Genomic DNA, 19,804 nt, shown 5'->3' with positions numbered 1-19,804 from the left:
TAAACATGACAATAGGTCTGATCTGATTTCATCATCATCTAAAAAAATCATCTTTTATGTTTCTGTGTGGGAGCAAACTGTTGAAATCCTTACTTAATGTGTGCTAGGCTGATCTTCTGTATGTTAAGATAATTGAAAATGGATCTTGATGTGAATGGAAGGGGAGAGGGAGTGGGAGGGGGGAGGGTTGTGGGTGGGAGGGACAGTATGGGGGGGAAGCCATTGTAATCCATAAGTCGTACTTTGGAAATTCATATTCATTAAATAAAAGTAAAAAAAAAAAAGAAAAGAAAAATGACTAGAAAAAAAATGTCACTGTGTATGTGTCAACTAAAAGCTTGCAATATATATATAAATATAAAGCATGAATATTTTAATTATAAAGCTAATACCCTATTATGAACATATTTAAAAATACAGAAAGATATATAGTAACAATAAATCATAATCATATAAAGATGCTTTGCAAGAAATAACGACACATCTTATTTTTTCTATCAATTTCATAATTAAAAACATAAAATACAAAAAAATTAAATTTGAGCTGTTATATTACAGCAAAACACCCCCACATAAACTGTTTTTTTTTTTTAAAGATTTATTTATTTATTTGAAAGTCAGAGTTACATAGAGAGAGAAGGAGAGGCAGAGAGAGAAAGAGGTCTTCCATCTGCTGGTTCACTCCCCAAATGACCACAACAGCCAGGAGCTGAGCAGATCTGAGGCCAGGACCCAGGACCCAGGAGCTTCTTCCTGGTCTCTCATGAAAGTGCAGGGGCCCAAGCACTTGGGCCATCTTCTACTGCTTTCCCAGGCCACAGCAGAGAGCAGGATCGGAAGTGGAACAGCCGGGACTTGAACTGGCCCCCATAAAGGATGCTGGCACTGCGCGCAGCAGCTTTACCCGCTACCCTACAGTGCTGACCCCATAAAATGCTTTTCATAAACAAATTTTATTGACTATAAATAAGCTGTTGCATATATATTCAATTTATTTTAAAAATTATTTTAAAGATTTATTTATTTAGAAAGCAGAATTACACAGAGAGGGGGAAAGACAGATGTTCCCTAAATGGTCACAATGGCTGGGGCTGGGCTGAAGTTAGGAGCTTCTTCTGGGTCTCCTATGTGGATGCAGAGATCCAAGCACTTGGGGCATCCTCCACTGCTTTCCTAGGCCTTTAGCAGGGAGCTGGATTGGAAGTGGAATAGCTAGAACTCAAACCAGTACCCAAATGGAATGCTAATATCTCAGGAGGCAGCTTAACCTGCTGTGCCACAATGCTAGTCTACCCTTCATTTACTTTAAAAGCACCTAGCAAGGGATTTCTGAACAGGAGCTACTCTTATGCTAAACATATCTATTGAAATGATACTTTAAAATTCATTTCCTTAGGATAGAGGTGAATTACAGGAGCCATTATTTTCACATTAAAGTTAGTGAAAGATAAAACATTGCTGTAGCTTGAAAGCAGAGGCTTTATAAAAGCAACAAGAGGGCTGGCGAAGAAGCTCCTGGCTCCTGACTTCAGATCAGCACAGCTCCGGCCTTTGTGGCCAACTGGGGAGTGAAACATTGGATGGAAGACCCCCCCTCCCTCTGCTTCTCCTCTCTCTGTGTAACTCTGACTTTCAAATATTTAAAAAAAAAAAAAAAGCAACAAGAATACCTCTTCCTCCTCCATCTGAAAGCCCAGGGGCACGGACACTTGATGACCTCTCAGTATCAGACACACGCAGGTAAATTCAGTGAAAAATCTTAGGCAGGAACATCAGGCTGAAACCTACTGCCTGCTTTTCAATCCCCACCTCCATAATGCCCTTACATTCTTGCCCAGGACTGGCAACATCAGTTTCCCATGGGAACTTGTTAATAGTGATTTCAGACCCCACCCCAGACCCACCTACTTAGAAACTCTGGAGGTGAGCGCTGTAACCTGCCCTCCAGGTGATTCTGACGGTCGCTGAAATACGACAGCCACTGGGTTCTGTACTCCCAAATCCAGGCATAGGAAAGAAATGTTACTTTTATTAATCAGGGATTGGCAAAAAAGGTAAGTCACAATTTTTTGTGTTTTTTTTTCCAAATTATTACCATAATGGTTACTTTGCCTATTTGAGGTCTTTATTGATAGATAAATGTTTTCATTTAGATGTGTGATTTACATGACTGCACTTTCAATCAGGCTGTTATTCACACTTTAATAGCTCCCAAATGGTTTCAATACAAGATATGTAGGCACCCAGCCAGCACTGTGGCACAGTGGGTAATGTCCCACCTATCCAGTTCCCTACTAATGCACCTGGGAAAGCAGCTGAAAATAGCCCAAGTCCTTGGGCCCCTGCAGCCACAATGGGAGGCTGGGACGAAGCTCCTGGCTCCAGGCTTCGGCCTGGCCTGGCCCTGACCATTGAGGCCATTTGGGGAGTGAACCAGCAGATGGAAAAAAATCCCCCCTCCTCTTTTTCTGTACCTCTGACTTTCAAACAAAAAAATCTTAAACAAAAAAAAAAAAAAAAAAAGAGAGAGAGAGGTATGTAAAGGATGACATTGAAAAAAGGGCTAATCAAGAGTTCCCATCCATCTTGGGGTCCTCATTGCAACATCGAAGGGTAAGCCCCATTCAAGTCCCAGTTGCTGCCTCTCCTGATCCAGCTCCCTGCTAATGTACCTGGGAAGGCAGCAGATGACGGCCCAAATGTTTGGGTTCCTGCCATCCATGTGGGAGCCTAGATGGAGTTGCAGGTTCCTGGCTTCGGCCTGGCCCATATCTGACTGCTGTGGTCATTAAGGGAATGAACCAGCAGGTGGAAGAGCTCTCGCTCTCTGTCTCTGCCTTTCAAACAAAATGGAAATAAATTTAAAAATTTAAAATGTGCTAGCTTTACAAAAATAATATTTTTAGTTACTATAATTAATAAAGAAGGAGGGGGAGAAACTAGGTTAAATGTCAGAATGGAAAATTTAATTTCTCCTGAGTAACAAACACTTGCAAATAAATTACATTGCTAAATTTAATGAAAATACTTAGAAATAGAACTGTTCAACAGTGTTATGGCATGTTTGTGGATACTTTGCTTTTGGATTTGGCAACTCATGAAAATTCTGTTAATCACAAACAAGACAAATTTAAATAAGGAAGTTCAAATAAAACATTCAAAACAGATTTTAGAATCAAATGCTGGCCGGTGCCACGGCTCAATAGGCTAATCTTCCACCTAGCGGTGCCAGCACACCAGGTTCTAGTCCTGGTCGGGGCGCCGGATTCTTTCCCGGTTGCCCCTCTTCCAGGCCAGCTCTCTGCTGTGGCCAGGGAGTGCAGTGGAGGATGGCCCAAGTGCTTGGGCCCTGCACCCCATGGGAGACCAGGAGAAGCACCTGGCTCCTGGCTCCTGCCATCGGATCAGCGTGGTGCGCTGGCCCGCAGTGCGCCGGTCGCAGCACACCAGCCACTGGAGGGTGAACCAACGGCAAAGGAAGACCTTTCTCTCTGTCTCTCTCTCTCTCACTGTCCACTCTGCCTGTCAAAAAAAAAAAAAAAAAAAAAGAATCATGCCAATTGGGAACTAAAAGTATCTTCCTCACTTAGTGCTATGATTAGCTAGTAGCTGTCCCAACAGCAAGCAAGATGGCTAGCGAAGTTGAGCATGCAGCTCACAGACATGGAAAGATTTGGTTCAGTGAGAAGACAATGGTTAATACTGGAAATTGGAGATAAATAGGAAATCGCATTTAAAAAGACGTTTTCATTCCAACAGTATTCTACTGTGCTAACTGAAGCACAAGCTGATTCACCAAGAATGGAGTCTGAAATAAGACCGAAGCAAGACTCCAGACACTCTTTCCTCCAAAAAGAAGAATATTACTTGTCACCCTTTTCATAAATAGTAACTGCTTCTACTTTAAGAACTTAAAAAACAGTGATTATCATGTCACAGCTTTATAGTAATGCAATTTATGTGATCTACTAGAATACAGGATACAAATTTAAAATCCTTTTATTATTGTAGGTCAGGTATAACGTAAGTCTACAATAAGCCACAAACCAGCAAAATTATGTAATCCTGCCCAACCACAATGTATGTTACGAAAGTGTTAACAGGAAGATAAAACATGAGGTAACCACAGGTTTAAAAAAAACACTTTTAAGTTTTTCCCTTATTTTTGTGTCTGGAACTACTTAGAATTTCACTTCTAAAAGGTCACTGTTATTTAATTCAAACATTTAATGTGGGAACAGACTAACAACTATTATTTAAACAGAATGTATCTTAAAAGATAAATACAGGAAAACTACATGTGAGAAAAAGGATCTGACAAAGCTCCTTCAAAAGCCACCTACAGAAATGAAGAGGTCAATAAATAAAACTATTTGTAGAAGAGGAGAGTTGTCTATTTTCAGGTCATTAAGATATTTTTAAATATCCTGAAACCAAACCCAGATTCAAAAGGCAAAGCCAGAACCATTCACAGCGTTCATGAAAATACAATCTCTTACTAAGCCTAGCACAGTAAGAAAGGCCAGACTCACCCTAATATGACCTCATATGCAGTAAGCCTGCCAAAGAATGTTTATAGAAATAGCAACCAAATGTTGCATACACCTATTATTCAAAGTAATATAAAATAAAACAGAAACTTACTAGACATTTTAGGGTTTATATTTGTGAAATAATCCCCTACCACCAAAGAATGCGGGCAAAAGCAGCAGTCTGTTTAATTAAACACAGAACTCTTAAAATATATAAGCATCTACATCTCTTTCAAAAATTTATTTACTTGACAGGCAGAGTTAGAGGAAGGGAGAGACAGAGAGAGAGAGAAAAAGAGATTAACTATCTGCTGGTTCATTCCCCAAATGGCTGTAACAGCTGGAGTTGGGCCAGTCTGAAGCCAGGAGCCAGGAGCTTCATTCAGGTCTCCCACGTGGGTGCAGGAGCCCAAGCACTTGGGCCATCCTCCACCGCTTTCCCAGGCACATCATTAGGGAGCTGGATTTGAAGCAGAGCTGTTGGGAGATGCCAGTGTTACATGCAACAGGTTTACCCACTGCATCACAACACTAGGTCTGGAATCTGGATTCCTTTTTGTTTGTTTGTTTTTAATATTTATTTATTTATTTGAGCAGCAGAATTACAGAGAGAAGAGACAGAAAGGTCTTCCATCCTGTGGTTCACTCCCCAAAAGGCCACAATGGCCAGAGATGATGGATCCAAAGCCAGGAGCCACGAATTTCTTCTGGGGATCCCACATGATTGCAGGGGCCTAAGCACTTGGGCCATCCTCCGCTGCTTTCCCAGGCCATTAGCAGGGAGCTGGTTTGGAAATGAAGCAGCCAGGACTCGAACTGGTAGCCACATGGGATGCCAGTGCCACAGGCAGAGGTTTAGACTACTTTGCCACAGCACCAGCCCCAATCTGCATCCTTAACATTTTAAACACATAAGTTAACTTTCTAATACCGACTCCCTACCTCTTCAGGTTACCAACTCCTTTTAAACTTTATCTCATTCTCGCCAAGAAAAATGAAGTTCTTGTATTTTCTCTCTGCGGAAATGCATTTTCATTGTCCCTATAAGAGACACTTGTAACAGATATTTTTGGTAGAAATTCTAAATTCTTTCTCTTCCTACTGCTTTGCCCACATAAATACTTCCTTTACCCCTGTTTCCAAGCTGTAAAGATCTTTTCAGAAAACATCATAGGGGCCGGCACTGTGGCACAGCGGGTTAAAGCCCTGGCCTTCATCCCCTATGTGTGCTAGTTCAAGTCCCAGCTGCTTCACTTCCAAGCCAGCTCTCTGCCATGGTCTGGGAAAGCAGTAGAAGATGGCCCAAGTGTGTGGGTCTCCCTGTGGGAGACCACAAAGAAGTTCCTGGCCTTGGATCAGCTCAGCTCTGGCTGTTGTGGCCATTTGAAGAGTGAACCAGCGAATATAAGACCTCTCTCTCTGGCTCTACCTCTCTCTGTAACTCTTTCAAATAAATAAAATAAATCTTTAAAAACCAAAAAACATTATAAAATCTAAAACAATTGGTTCTACTCTAAACATATGTCCTCTAACTTCATCTGGGCCTCAGAAACCTGCTGCATAAGCAACGAATGTGCTAACCAAGGAAATCCCTCTGCTGATGCTGAAAGAAGAGTGGAAGATACACAACAGAGCTCTCCTGCCCGAAAGGACGTGAGCAGCTCACCCAAAGCATGCACCTACTCTATACGACCCTGTGGCTTCCCAGGGTACTGCATGTAGCTGCAGGCAGGTGTGGCCTTTCTACATAATATCCAAAGGTACAAGCCATGCAGTAACAGGTGCCTCTCATGACTAAGGAATCCCTCGTATTCACTTACAGATCTGCTAGTCTTTCACCACCACAGATAAAGATGTTGTGAGTTACACTATTTTTACCTCTCATTTTTCTCAATAATGTATATTATATTATATAATATATAATATATAGGCCAATATATTTCACAGCAATAATTCATGGCAAGGATATACCAATACTCAATTGCTTTTTTTTTTTTTTTTGACAGGCAGAGTGGACAGTGAGAGAGAGAGAGAGAAAGGTCTTCCTTTGCCATTGGTTCACCCTCCAATGGCCGCTGCGGCCGGCGCACCGCGCTGATCCAATGGCAGGAGCCAGGTACTTATCCTGGTCTCCCATGGGGTGCAGGGCCCAAGGACTTGGGCCATGCTCCACTGCACTCCCTGGCCACAGCAGAAAGTTGGCCTGGAAGAGGGGCAACCAGGACAGAATCCGGCACCCCGACCGGGACGAGAATCTGGTGTGCCGGCGCCGTAAGGCGGAAGATTAGCCTAATGAGCCGCGGTGCCGGCCTCAATTGCTTTTAAACCCTCTCTGGTTACAGGCTATACACAATTGCCTTGAGGCTTGCTATATTTTAAGTAATTGTACAACTTTTAAACTTCCAGCTCTTCAACACATGTTCTAAGACAAAGGGTTCAGAAATATTCCTCACTAAGCACCTTAATACTGTTTCAAAAAATACTTTTAAGGGGCCAGTGCTATGATATAGGGGGTAAAGTTGCCACCTGCAGCACTGGCATCCCATATGGGTGCTGGTTCGAGACCTGGCTGCTGCATTTCTGATTCAGTTCTCTGCTATGGCCTGGGAAAGCAGTAGAAGATGGCCCAAGTCCTTGGGCCCCTGCACTCATGTGGAAGACCCAGAAGAAGTGCCTGGCTCCTGGCTCCTGGCTTCGGATTGGCCCAGCTCCAGCCGTTGCAGCCATATGAGGAACGAACCAGCAGATGGAAAATTTCTCTCTCTGCCTCTGCCTCTCAGTAGTTCTGCCTTTCAAATAAATAAATAAATCTAAAAATAAAAAAGTACTTTGATAAAAAGCCTGAGGATGTTCTGTTTCATAAAAGCTCTGAACAGTTCAGTATCTCTAAGTATAACTGGGAGAGACACCAAGCTAGACCCAGGGGACAAAAATATTTAAAAAAAACCTTGCCCTCAGGGAGCTCCCTGTCTGGCCAAGGAAAAAAAGAAAGATAGAAAGAATCACAAAGCAATGTGGGAACGGCAGTAACAGAGTGCATTGGGTCCAAAGGTAGCACCAAGGAGGCCAGGGGACAAGGAAGCGCAGAGGAATGCATGTTCAGCTGGACTTTTGAAGAGTAAACAGGAGTTTGGCCCTGGCCAGAGGTACTGCGGGCAGTAGAAAGGACATACATTCTTTCAACAGAGCTCCTAGAGCAGACCGATACTAAGGCAGAGACACTTCCAGAACCTATCCCAGCGATACCATGATGAATAAGATAAACGTTTCTGACTTCCTGGAGTTTACAATCAGATGAGAAGAACAATAATTAAACTACAGGCTTCTGCTACACAACAGGGATAGATGCATACCATCAGTGGCCCAGGGCCGGGCGGGGGGTGGGGTGCTGAGCTTACATGTGAGGTGAAACGGATAGCAGGAGCCGCAGGAAGGACAGAGTGAAGGGAGCACAACATTCCAGGCCCAGAGAAGGGCGCCCAGCAGGGCTGCAAGGAGAGAGGGCATGGGAGCTGACAGGAGTCCAACGGGGCAGGAGTGCAGGTGTGTCTGAGATAAGACTGAGATGAAAACAAGAACCCTATCATGCAGGATCTCTTAAACTGGAGTTCAGGCTTTATCTTGAGGGCAATAGGGAACTATCAAAAGGTTTATTTAACATGGAAAGACTAGTTCAGATGTGTGTTTGAGAAAAGGTATGTAGCTATAGTCCAGTGAGTGAAACCAAAAGAAGTTAACCAAGAAGCAAAGAAAACAGCTATGAGAAACCAGGAAACAGTTTACAGTAGTCTGGCCTAGGGCAGTAGCAGTGGAAACAGAAAATGGGCCAAAAGGGCTGAGGGATTCAGCAGGCTAGGAGCGATTTGACTGGAAGGAGGGAGAATGAGAAAGGAGCCAAAGACGGAACCTCAGTTGCTGGGTCGGGCCACAAGCGGGTGGCACCATGATTCAACAGGACGAGGCTGAGAGGCAGAGTGGATGTCGAAAGGGTAAAATGATCATTCAGGAGTGAGCATTCAGCACACCGGTGAAGACCCTGCTTTGGTTACCTGCTTCCCACATCCGAGCGCCTCGGTGTGAATCCTGGTCTTGCTTCAGACTCCAGCTTCCTGTTAATGCAGACCCTTAGAGGCAGCAGTGATGGCTCAAGTACTTGGGTCCCCGCCACCCACATGGGAGACCTGGATTGAGTTCCTGGCCCTGCCTGGCTGTTGCGGACATCTGGGAAATGAACCAGAGGATAGAAGATTTCCACCACCACCCTCTCTACCTTTCAAATAAATGCAATAAATAAACACTTAACAAGAAAAAGCTTAAATATGTAACCAAAGGACCCAGCAATTTCACTCCTAGGAATGAATATATCAAAAGAACTGAGGGCAAAGTCTCAAAAAGATACAGAGACACCACTGATCACAGCAGTGTTAACCCGAGGGCCAAAAGGTGAAATAACCTATCGTCTCCCTGTAGATCCATTAACAGATGAGCGAACAACTGAAATGTGATATATAGAAATAATAAAAATTATTCAGCCAAAAAAGGAAATTCTGCTATATGCTACAACATATATAGACTTTTAAAACCTTACGCTAAATCAAAGATGCTAGGTACAAAATGACAAAGAATGGGTGAGTTCACTTACATTAAGTCCCTAGAATAGGCCAAGTCATCGAGACAGAAAGTAGAACAGAGCTTACTAGAGGCTGGGGTAAAGGGAGAAGGGAAAGTTATTGCTCACTGGATACAAAAAGCTTTCATTTGTGGATGATGATGAAAAAACTGGGGGTATAGAGGCAGTGATGGTTACACAAGACTGTGAATATATTTAATGCCAATGGATTGTACATTTAAAAATAGTTACAATAAGTATTATATTATACATATTTTACCACAATAAGATAGGTATTAGCAATCATACTCATTATTATTATATTTTATAATATTCCTTTTTAAAATATTTATTCATCTAAATGGTAGTGTGACAAAGAGACATCTTCCATCTGGTTCACTCCCCAAATGGTCCAAACAGCCCGGGCTTGGCCAGGCTGAAGCCTGGAGCCAGGAATGCCATCTGTGTCTCCCACCTTCCTGGGTGGCAGGAAATCAAGTACTTGGGCCACGACCTACCGCTTACTAGATGCACTGGCAGGGAGCTGGATGGGAAGCAGAGTAGCCTGGACTTGATTCAGGTCCTCTGATATGGGATGCAAATATCTCAAATACCTTCCTTGAGAATTTTAGAATCACCCTGTCAGTTTTTACAAAAGAAACAAAAAACAGCTGGGATTCTGAAATGAACTATGTTGAACCTATAGATCACTTTGGAAAGTACTACCATCTTTCTTTTTTTTTTTTTAAGGTTTATTTTATTTATTTGAAAGACAGAGTTACAGAGAGGTAGAGAAGAGTCTTTCATCCATTGGTTCACTACCCAGATGGCCACAATGGCCGGAGCTGCACCAATCCGAAGCCAGGAGCCAGGAGCCAGGAGCTTCTTCTAGTTCTCCCACATGGGTGCAGGGGCCTCAAGACTTGGGCCATCCTCTACTACTTTCCCAGGCCATATCAGAGAGCTGGATTGGAAGAGGAGCAGCAGAGACTCAAACCAGCGCTCATATGGGTTGCCGGCGCTTCAGGCCAGGGCTTTAACCTGCTGTGGCACAGTGCCAGCCCCAAAGAATTCCTTTTCAAAATCAACAATTTCCACCTTGGTTCTTGCCCTCACACATGGGATAGCTGGTAGGGGAAATTTTTTTGTTAATTTTCTCCTTTAATTGAGAAATACAGGGTCAGCACTATGGTTTGATGGGGTTAAAGTTCCAGTCTGCAGTACCAGCATTCCATACAGATGCCGGTTCAAGTTCTGGCTGCTCCACTTCCAATCCAGCTCTCTGCTATGGCCTGGGAAAGTAATAGAGGATGGCCCAAGTCCTTGGGCCCCTGCACCCACATGGGAGAACTTAAAGAATCTCCTGGCTCCTAGCGTCAGGTGAGCATAGCTCCAGCTATTGTGGCCATCTGGGGAGTGAACCAGTGGACAGAAGACCTCTCTCTGCCTCTGCCTCTCTGTAGCTCTTTCAAATAAATAAATAAATCATTAAAAAAAAAAAAAAGAAAGAAAAGAAAAATACATGCTCATGAAGAAATTCAAAGAAAAGCACAAGGAAAAAGATCTATTTCTAGTCGGTGCCGCGGCTCAATAAGCTAATCCTCCGCCTGTGGTGCCAGCACCTCAGATTCTAGTCCTGGTCGGGGTGCTGGGTTCTGTCCTGGTTGCTCCTCTTCCAGGCCAGCTCTCTGCTGTGGTCAGGGAGTGCAGTGGAGCATGGCCCAAGTCCTTGGGCCCTGCACCTGCATGGGAGACCAGGAGAAGCACCTGGCTCCTGCCATCGGATCAGCGCGGTGAGCCAGCCGCAGCGGCCATTGGAGGGTGAACCAACGGCAAAGGAAGACCTTTCTCTCTGTCTCTCTCTCTCACTGTCCACTCTGCCTGTCAAAAAAAAAGAGAAAAAAAAAAGATTTCTAACAAAACTAAAATAATATATTCATTGCATTATTTTTCGTCTGTTTTATTTATAATATTTACTCCCAGTATTTTCTTTTTTTTCAAGTGGTATTATTTTTTTAAAAATATTTATTTATCTATTTGAAACACAGAATTACACAGAGAGACAAGGAGAGGCAGAAAGAGAAGTCTTCCATCCACTGGTTCACTCCTCAATTGGCCACAATGCCAAAAGTGCACCGATCTGAGGCCAGGAGCCAAGAGCTTCTTCCAGGTCTCCCATGCAGGTGCAGGGGCCCAAGGACTTGGGCCATCTTCTACTGCTTTCCCAGGCCATCAGCAGAGAGCTGGATCAGAAGTGGAGCAGCTGGGACTCGAACTGGTGCCCATATGGGATGCTGGCACTGCAGGCAGCAGCTTTTACTTAGCGTCAGCCTCTCAGTATTTTCAAACTTGAGAAAAATTTTGTGACCATTATACAACTGTACAGCAATATAATAATCTTAGAAAGTTGACAGAGGAAACTACGATCAGGATGTCAAGTTTTGTGACACTTCAAAGTGAATTTATATTTTACTAATCACAACCTCACTTTCATACAGCCAGACCCTGGGTCCTCATGTTCCATCCATGAGCTAAACCCAGCTCCTGTGGACAGAAGAAGCATGTAGTCCTATAACGGCTTTTATCTGTACTGAACATAAGGTCTTTTCTCGTCCTTATTCCCTAACACAGAGTATATAACAAGTGTTTACATAAGTAGTCTACTGACGATTTAAAGTATAGGGGAAGATGTACTAGATTACATGAAACTCATAAGTCATTTTATTGAGGGACTTGGTATCCACAGTGATCCTGAAACCAATCCTGATGCATAAGGAGGGACAACTGTAAATACGTTAAGAGCCCTTGCAATAAATCAAAGATTCAAGGAAAAACACCATTACATGATTAGTAAATTTCCATATTCGTGCCACATACGATGTTTTGGTCAACAACAGATTACATAATACAAAGGTGTCTCCATGATATTATGATGGAGCTAAAAAATTTCCATCACCAAGTAATTACTTACATGTCTGTAGTAATGCAACAGTAAACAAACCTGTACTGCCAGTCATATAAAAACAGCATATACAATTATGTATATTAACAAACATTTGATAATAAATGACTATGTTACTTGTTTGTACTTGCTTGTTTGTACTATACTGCATTTATTTTTTCTTTTTAAAGATTTTATTTACTTATTTATTTGAAAGGCAGAGTTACAAAGAGGCAGAGGCAGAGAGAGAGAAGTCTTCCATCTGCTGGTTCACTCCCCAAATGATCACCAATGGCGGAAGCTGAGCCGATCCAAAGCCAGGAGCCTAGAGCTTCCTCCAGGTCTCCCACTCAGGTACAGAGACCCAAGGACTTGAGCCATCTACTACTGCTTTCCCAGGTCATAGCAGAGAGCTGGGTCGGAAGTGGAGCAGCTGGGACTGGAACCGGCGACCATATGGGATGCCGGCATTACAGGTGGCAGCTTTACCTGCTATGCCACGGGTGCTGGCCCCTACTATACTGCATTTCTATCAATATTTCAGAGTGTTTTCCCTTTATTCGAGAGACAGGCAAGGCTCCCATATTTTGAATCACTTTTCAAATGCCCACAAAATCTAGGCTGGGCCAGGCTGAAGCCAGGAGCAAGAACCCAATCCAGGTTTCCCAGCTGGGTAACAGGGATCCAAATACTTGAACTATCCATCTTATCTGCTGCCTCCCTGGGTACGCATTAGCAAGAAGCTAGAATCAGAAGTTTAGCTGAGACTCAAACCCAGGCATTACAATATAGGATGCAGTTGTTCCAACCCAACATCTTAACTACTGGGTCAAATGCACACCCCAAGTATACTACTTCCTTTTTCTTTGTTAAAACCAGTTTACTATAAAACAGCATGTTCACAGCTCCTCTTGATTACGTTAGTTCTCTTGTGTTTGATATTGTGGTGTTTTGTTCATTATGGTCCTAGCAAGATTATAGCTCCCTCATCTCCCCCTAACCCCAGACCAAACAGCCTAGGTGTCTAGTCAGCTATACCATATACCTGATTTCACATGACATATTTCTTAGAACAAATCCCATTATTAGAGAACACATGGCTGTACTGTTTTTCAGCTTGCCTTAGATGTCACATTTTCCCCACATTATTGTAAACCATGTCTAAATACTAAATAATTGCGTGATATTCTGTTCAGCAGAAACTATAATTTACTCATCTACTGCCCACTGTCTGACACGTACTTCCAGTCTATCACTGATAAACGGGACCAGAAACATCCTGTTTTAGTGACTTTCTGTTTCTGCTTCTGATATTGTCCTTTACCTCCTACTGGATCAATCCTATTGCAGATAACACCTAGACTTATTGGGTGAAATATCTCTTTTAAACACTATCTCAAAGTAATAGGGGGAGACCAACAAAGTCAAACTTGGCTAGCCAGGTGAGTTCACCATTCTTTGATCCAGACAAGGGAAGTCCCAAATTCTGTGTATAAACTGCCAAATTTGTGACAAACTCCTGAACCACGCATATACATGCCTGGGACAGGCTCCAAGTAGTACAGTTAAGGCTAAAATTTTCAAAATCGAAATTAAGATTTGAGTTGTCACCCATGCCATGGTAAACAGTTTTCAGTCAGAGTTCAATGAAGTGCCCACTAAAACCAAGTTAAAAAAAAAATACTCTTTAGAACAATATAAACAGATCTAGAATCTACAACATATTTGTTTATAATATAAAATTAAAAAGAATCAAATATAAACTCTAGTATTGAAAAGTACAGGATCTGGAAAAATTCATTGGATAGGATTAATAGCAGAATAGTGATAACAGAAAAAAAAAGAGTACTATATACAAATGAGTACTTTCTTGCTACAGGTTCTAAGTAGCTTAAATAAACAGCCTGAGGAAATCAACACTTTTAAACTCTCAAAATGCAAATTGGCTTCCCAAAAAAAACACCACTGAGGCTGAAGCACAGCGGGCATGAATCCATGTCAGAAGCAAGGATGTAACTCTTTCAAATAAATAAAATAAATATTAAAAAAAAAAAAAGAAGCAAGGATGAAGATACATGGGGGTAAGAGATAATATGTGATGGTGTAGGTGTAGAGTTTGGTAATTTATTTTAACTTAAATAAGAATTGTTTAAAATGTCCTAACCAGTAACTGTACTGCTGGATTATTTATCTTTTTTTTTTTTTTTTTTTTTGACAGGCAGAGTGGACAATGAGAGAGAGAGACAGAGAGAAAGGTCTTCCTTTTTCCATTGGTTCACCTTCCAAAAGGCCGCTGTGGCCGGCACACAGCGGCCAGCACACCGTGCTGATCCGAAGCCAGGAGCCAGAAGCTTCTCCTGGTCTCCCATGCGAGTGCAGGGCCAAAGCACTTGGGCCATCCTCCACTGTACTCCTGGGCCACAGCAGAGAGCTGGACTGGAAGAGGAGCAACTGGGACAGAATCCAGCGCTCCGACCGGGGCCAGAACCCAGGGTGCTGGAGCCACAGGTGGAGAATTAGCCTATGGAGCCGTGGCACTGGCCTGGATTATTTATCTTAAGAAAATTAATTATAAGAAACAAAAGCCTGGGGCTGGTGCTACGGCACAGAAGGTTAACGCCCTGGCCTGAAGCGCCGGCATCCCATATGACTGCCAGTTCTAGTCCCGGTTGCTCCACTTCTAATCCAGCTCTCTGCTGTGGCCTGGGAAAGCAGTAGAAGATGGCCCAAGTCCTTGGGCCCCTGCACCGGTGTGGGATCCCCAGAAGAAGCTCCTGGCTCCTGGCTTCGGATCAGCGCAGCTCCGGCCGTTGTGGCCATCTGAGGAGTGAACCATCAAACAGAAGACTTCTCTCTCTCTGCCTCTCCCCTCCCTGTGTAACTCTGACTTCCAAATAAATAAATAAATCTTAAAAAAAAAAAAAAAGTCTATGTGACTAAAGACATTATGATATTAAACACGCGTATGTTATAACATATATAAATATATGCACACATATCTGAGGGATAAATATATATATCATATATAATAAAACATCAATAAGTTCAAAAAACAAAATTAAAGGATAAGCTTATTTTGCTGCAAAAAATGTTTGAAACCCATGGATACCAGTTTTTTTCATAACACATTTTTTCATGAACTTCTTAAAGACCCCTCATATACATAGATTTCAATTTTTTTACACCAAAATAAACTTACCTTTAAATTCCATTCACCATGAATTTTTTAAGTATCCATGTGTGTTATGTGTGAGTGTGTGTTGTGTCTGTTTGTATACAAAATCAACATAAGTCTTAAATATCTAACAATAAGAAAATGGGGAAATGTTTAAAATATTATGATTCAGCTGGCGCCGCGGCTCACTAGGCTAATCCTCCGCCTAGCGGCGCCGGCACACTGGGTTCTAGTCCCGGTCGGGGTGCCGGATTCTGTCCCGGTTGTCCCTCTTCCAGGCCAGCTCTCTGCTGTGGCCAGGGAGTGCAGTGGAGGATGGCCCAAGTCCTTGGGCCCTGCACCCCATGGGAGACCAGGAGAAGTTCCTGGCTCCTGCCATCGGATCAGCGCGGTACGCCGGCCGCAGCGCACTGGCCGCGGCGGCCATTGGAGGGTGAACCAACGGCAAAGGAAGACCTTTCTCTCTGTCTCTCTCTCTCTCACACTGTGCACTCTGCCTGTCAAAAAAAAAAAAGAAAAAAAAATATTATGATTCATAAACAATGAGACAGCACAAGCTCTAAGAATGGTATTGATGAAGACTGTAAAAACATGGAAAGAGGGGTTTTTTTTGGATGCAGTAAATAAACAAACAAAACTAAAAACAGAATAGGGTCAGCATTGTCACACAGGGGGTTAAAGCCACCACATACAATGATGGCAACCCATGTGTGTGCCATTCTGAATCCTGGCTGGTCCACTTTCAATCCAGCTTCCTGCTAACGCACTTGGTAAAGCAGAGGAAGATGGCCCAACTACCTGGGTCCCTGCCACCTATGTGGGAGACCCAGATGGAGTTCTGCGCTCCTGGCTTTTACCATGGCAGCCATATGGAGAGACTGAATCAGCAAATGTGAAATCTCTTCTTTCTCTTTCTTTTCAAAATAATAAATATATAAATAAATAATAAATCTTTAAAAAATTAGAGAAGACTATATATATGAGTTTTGTAACTTTAAAACATAAATACTATATTTATAGGAGCTTTGTAACTTTAAACATAAATACTATATGTATATGAGCTTTGAAACTAAAACATAAATACATGAATAATGTAAAAATAATGAATCTATTTCATATAATGTATGATGAATAGTGAAATAATATACAAAAAAGAAAAGGTTGTGATAGACTGGTAGAATTTTTTCCATGTTTCAAAATTTTCTATACTATCTTTGCCATATCATTTCCATCAAGAAAAATATTTTTCTGTATCTTTTTTTTTGTTTTTTAAAGATTCATTTTATTTATTTGAAAGATGGAGTTACAGAGAGAGAGGTCTTCCATCCGCTGGCTCACCTCCTAGATGGCTACAATGGCAGGGAGATACGCCCATCCTAAGCCAGGAGCCAGGACCCTCCCATGCAGGGGCAGGGGCCCAAGGACTTGGGCCATCCGCCACTACTTTCCCAGGCCATAACAGAGAGCTGGACTGGAAGAGGAGCAACCGGGACTAGATCTGGCACCCATATGGGATGCCGGTACCGCAGGCAGAGGATTAACCTAGTGTGCCATGGCGCTGGCCCCTGGGCTTTCTTTTCTTAAGGTTTATTTATTTATCTGTTCGTTCTTTCTTTCTTTCTCTCTCTCTCTCTCTCTTTCTTTCTTTCTTTTTTTCTTTCTTTCACAGGCAGAGAGGACAGTGAGAGAGAGAGACAGAGAGAAAGGTCTTCCTTTGCCGTTGGTTCATCCTCCAATGGCCACTGCGGCTGGCGCACTGCAGCCGGCGCACCATGCTGATCCGATGGCAGGAGCCAGGTACTTATCCTGGTCTCCCATGGGGTGCAGGGCCCAAGCACTTGGGCCATCCTCCACTGCACTCCCTGGCCACAGCAGAGAGCCGGCCTGGAAGAGGGACAACCGGGACAGAATCCGGCGCCCCGACCGGGACTAGAACCCAGTGTGCTGGTGCCGCAAGGTGGAGGATTAGCCTAGTGAGCCGCGGCGCCGGCCTATTTATTTATTTGAAAGGCAAAGTGAAAGAGATCCTCCATCTGCTGACTCACTCCTCAAATGCCTGAAGCAGCCAGAGCTGGGTCAGGCTGAAGCCAGGAGCCAGGAACTCCATCTGGGTTTCCCACATGGGTGGCAGGAACCATTTTCTGCTGCATTCCAGGTGCATTACAGGGAGCTGGATCAGCAACAGAATAGCTGGGACTTGAATCAGCACTTCAATACAGGATGTAGGCTTGCCAAGCAGCAGCTTAACCTGCCGTGCCATGTCTACTCCTGTTGTACCTGAGGGAGTGCAAACAGGGGAGCACCACACATTGATAAAATCCGATGGGTCCTTTATTGTCGGTGGTGGAGTAGGCTCATGCCCTAAAGAACTCTTGACTCCAAAGCCCAATGGAACAGGGTTTATAAAGGCAAAAACCATAAAAACAGGAGGGGGAATACATGGTTACTGGGGTCAAGCTAACCTAAATCCTGTGCTAAACTAATATCAATTATAATCTTAAATTAATACCAGTTACAATCTTCACAGTTTTAATTATAATCTTGACATTAATCCAGGTATTGGCCTAAGTCATATACAGGACATAGACAAATCACAATCTTATCAGTAACCCAGGTACAGCCTGTTTTTGAACTTGAGCTGTCCTGCTAAGGGGATTTCTATGCTTTGCCAAGTGTGATAGTGTTTGCTAAGTGTGATGTAGTGGTTACCTATGACTTTATTTATTTATTTATTTTTTGACAGGCAGAGTGGACAGTGAGAGAGAGAGACAGAGAGAAAGGTCTTCCTTTGCCGTTGGGTCACCCTCCAATGGCCACCGCAGTGGGTGCATTGCGCTGATCTGAAGGCAGGAGCCAGGTGCTTCTCCTGGTCTCCCATGCGGGTGCAGGGCCCAAGCACTTGGGCCATCCTCCACTGCACTCCTGGGCCATAGCAGAGAGCTGGCCTGGAAGAGGGGCAACCGGGACAGAATCCGGCACCCCGACCGGGACTAGGACCCGGTGTGCTGGCACCACAAGGCGGAGGATTAGCCTATTGAGCCACGGCACTGGCTGGTTACCTATAACTTTAAGTAACCCTTTTGTTTGACTACAGCACATCCTATAAATGTTATCATTTTCTAAGGATGTCATAATGTGGAAAAAAAACTGAGAAGTATGAAGGCTTAAAGTCTAACGTAGGGGTGGCATTGTGGTGTATCAAATAAGGCCACTGCCTGTAGCGCCGGCATCCCATATGGGTGGCCATTTGAGTCCACTTCCTATCCAGCTCTCTGCGATGGACTGGGAAAGCAGTGGAATATGGCCCAAGTACTTGGGCCCCTGCGCCAATGCCGGAGACCTGGAAGAAGCTCCTAGCTCCTGGCTTCAGCCTGACTCCACCTTAGCCATTGCAGCCACCTGGGGAGTGAACCAGTACATGGAAGATCCCTCTCTGTCCCCCCCCCCCCCATAGCTCTGACTTTAAAATAAATAAATAATCTTTTTTTTTTTTTTTTTTTAATTTTTGGACAGGCAGAGTGGACAGTGAGAGAGAGAGAGACAGAGAGAAAGGTCTTCCTTTGCCGTTGGTTCACCCTCCAATGGCCGCCGCGGCCGGCGCGCTGCGGCCGGCGCACCGCGCTGATCCGGTGGCAGGAGCCAGGAACCAGGTGCTTTTCCTGGTCTCCCATGGGGTGCAGGGCCCAAGCACCTGGGCCATCCTCCACTGCACTCCCGGGCCACAGCAGAGGGCTGGCCTGGAAGAGGGGCAACCGGGACAGAATCCGGCGCCCCGACCGGGACCAGAACCCGGTGTGCCGGCGCCGCTAGGCGGAGGATTAGCCTAGTGAGCTGCGGCGCCGGCCAATAATCTTTTTTCAAAAAGTCTATCTTAGGGGCTGGTGCCATGGTGCAGTAGGTTAATCCTCCGCCTATGGCGCCGGCATCCCATAAGGGCACCGGTTCGAGACCCGGCTGCTCCACTTCCAATCCAGCTCTCTGCTATGGCCTGGGAAAGCAGTAGAAGATGGCTCAAGTCCTTGGGCCCCTGCACCCATGTGGGAGACCTGGAAGAAGCTCCTGGCTCCTGGTTTCGGATTGGTGCAGCTCCAGCCATTGCGGGCCATTTGGGGAGTGAACCAACGGAAGGAAGACCTTTCTCTCTTTCTCTCTCACTGTCTGTAACTCTAACTCTCAAATAAAATAAATAAAATCTTAAAAAAAATACTACCTATTAAAAAAAGTCTATCTTAAATAGCTTCTTCATATATCCTTAAACTTTCAGAGTAATTCTGGTAGACTCTCAATGTAGTCAAGCTGGACATTTTCATACTGAAATACAGATCTCTGGGCTTTTCTACAGAGTACAGCTGCTACCTTAAACATAAACCCTTTGAGGAAGCTGATTTTTTTCATACAGTTGTTTGTATTTTTTTTTTTTTTGACAGGCAGAGTGGACAGTGAGAGAGAGACAGAGAGAAAGGACAGTTGTTTGTATTTAATGGCATGCATTTTGGTCCTCTTTTACAGAAGGGAATACTGAACACCCCACATAGCTTAAACAATTA

At 43.8% G+C, this 19,804-nt stretch overlaps 1 protein-coding gene across 36 annotated transcripts in view; it reads right to left on the bottom strand.

Annotated features, from left to right (window-relative positions):
• The window catches only part of TFDP2 (transcription factor Dp-2), a 188,252-nt gene that overhangs the window by 102,984 nt on the left and 65,464 nt on the right, over positions 1-19,804 (bottom strand). The gene's annotated exons all lie outside the window — the stretch shown is intronic.

This window comes from Oryctolagus cuniculus, chromosome 4 (genome assembly GCF_051225735.1).
Source record: "Oryctolagus cuniculus isolate XC-2025 breed Fujian yellow rabbit chromosome 4, ASM5122573v1, whole genome shotgun sequence".
In the NCBI taxonomy this organism is placed as follows: domain Eukaryota; kingdom Metazoa; phylum Chordata; class Mammalia; order Lagomorpha; family Leporidae; genus Oryctolagus; species Oryctolagus cuniculus.
The sequence above is the reverse complement of the archived record's forward strand: the minus strand, read 5'-3'. Positions and strand labels throughout refer to the sequence as shown.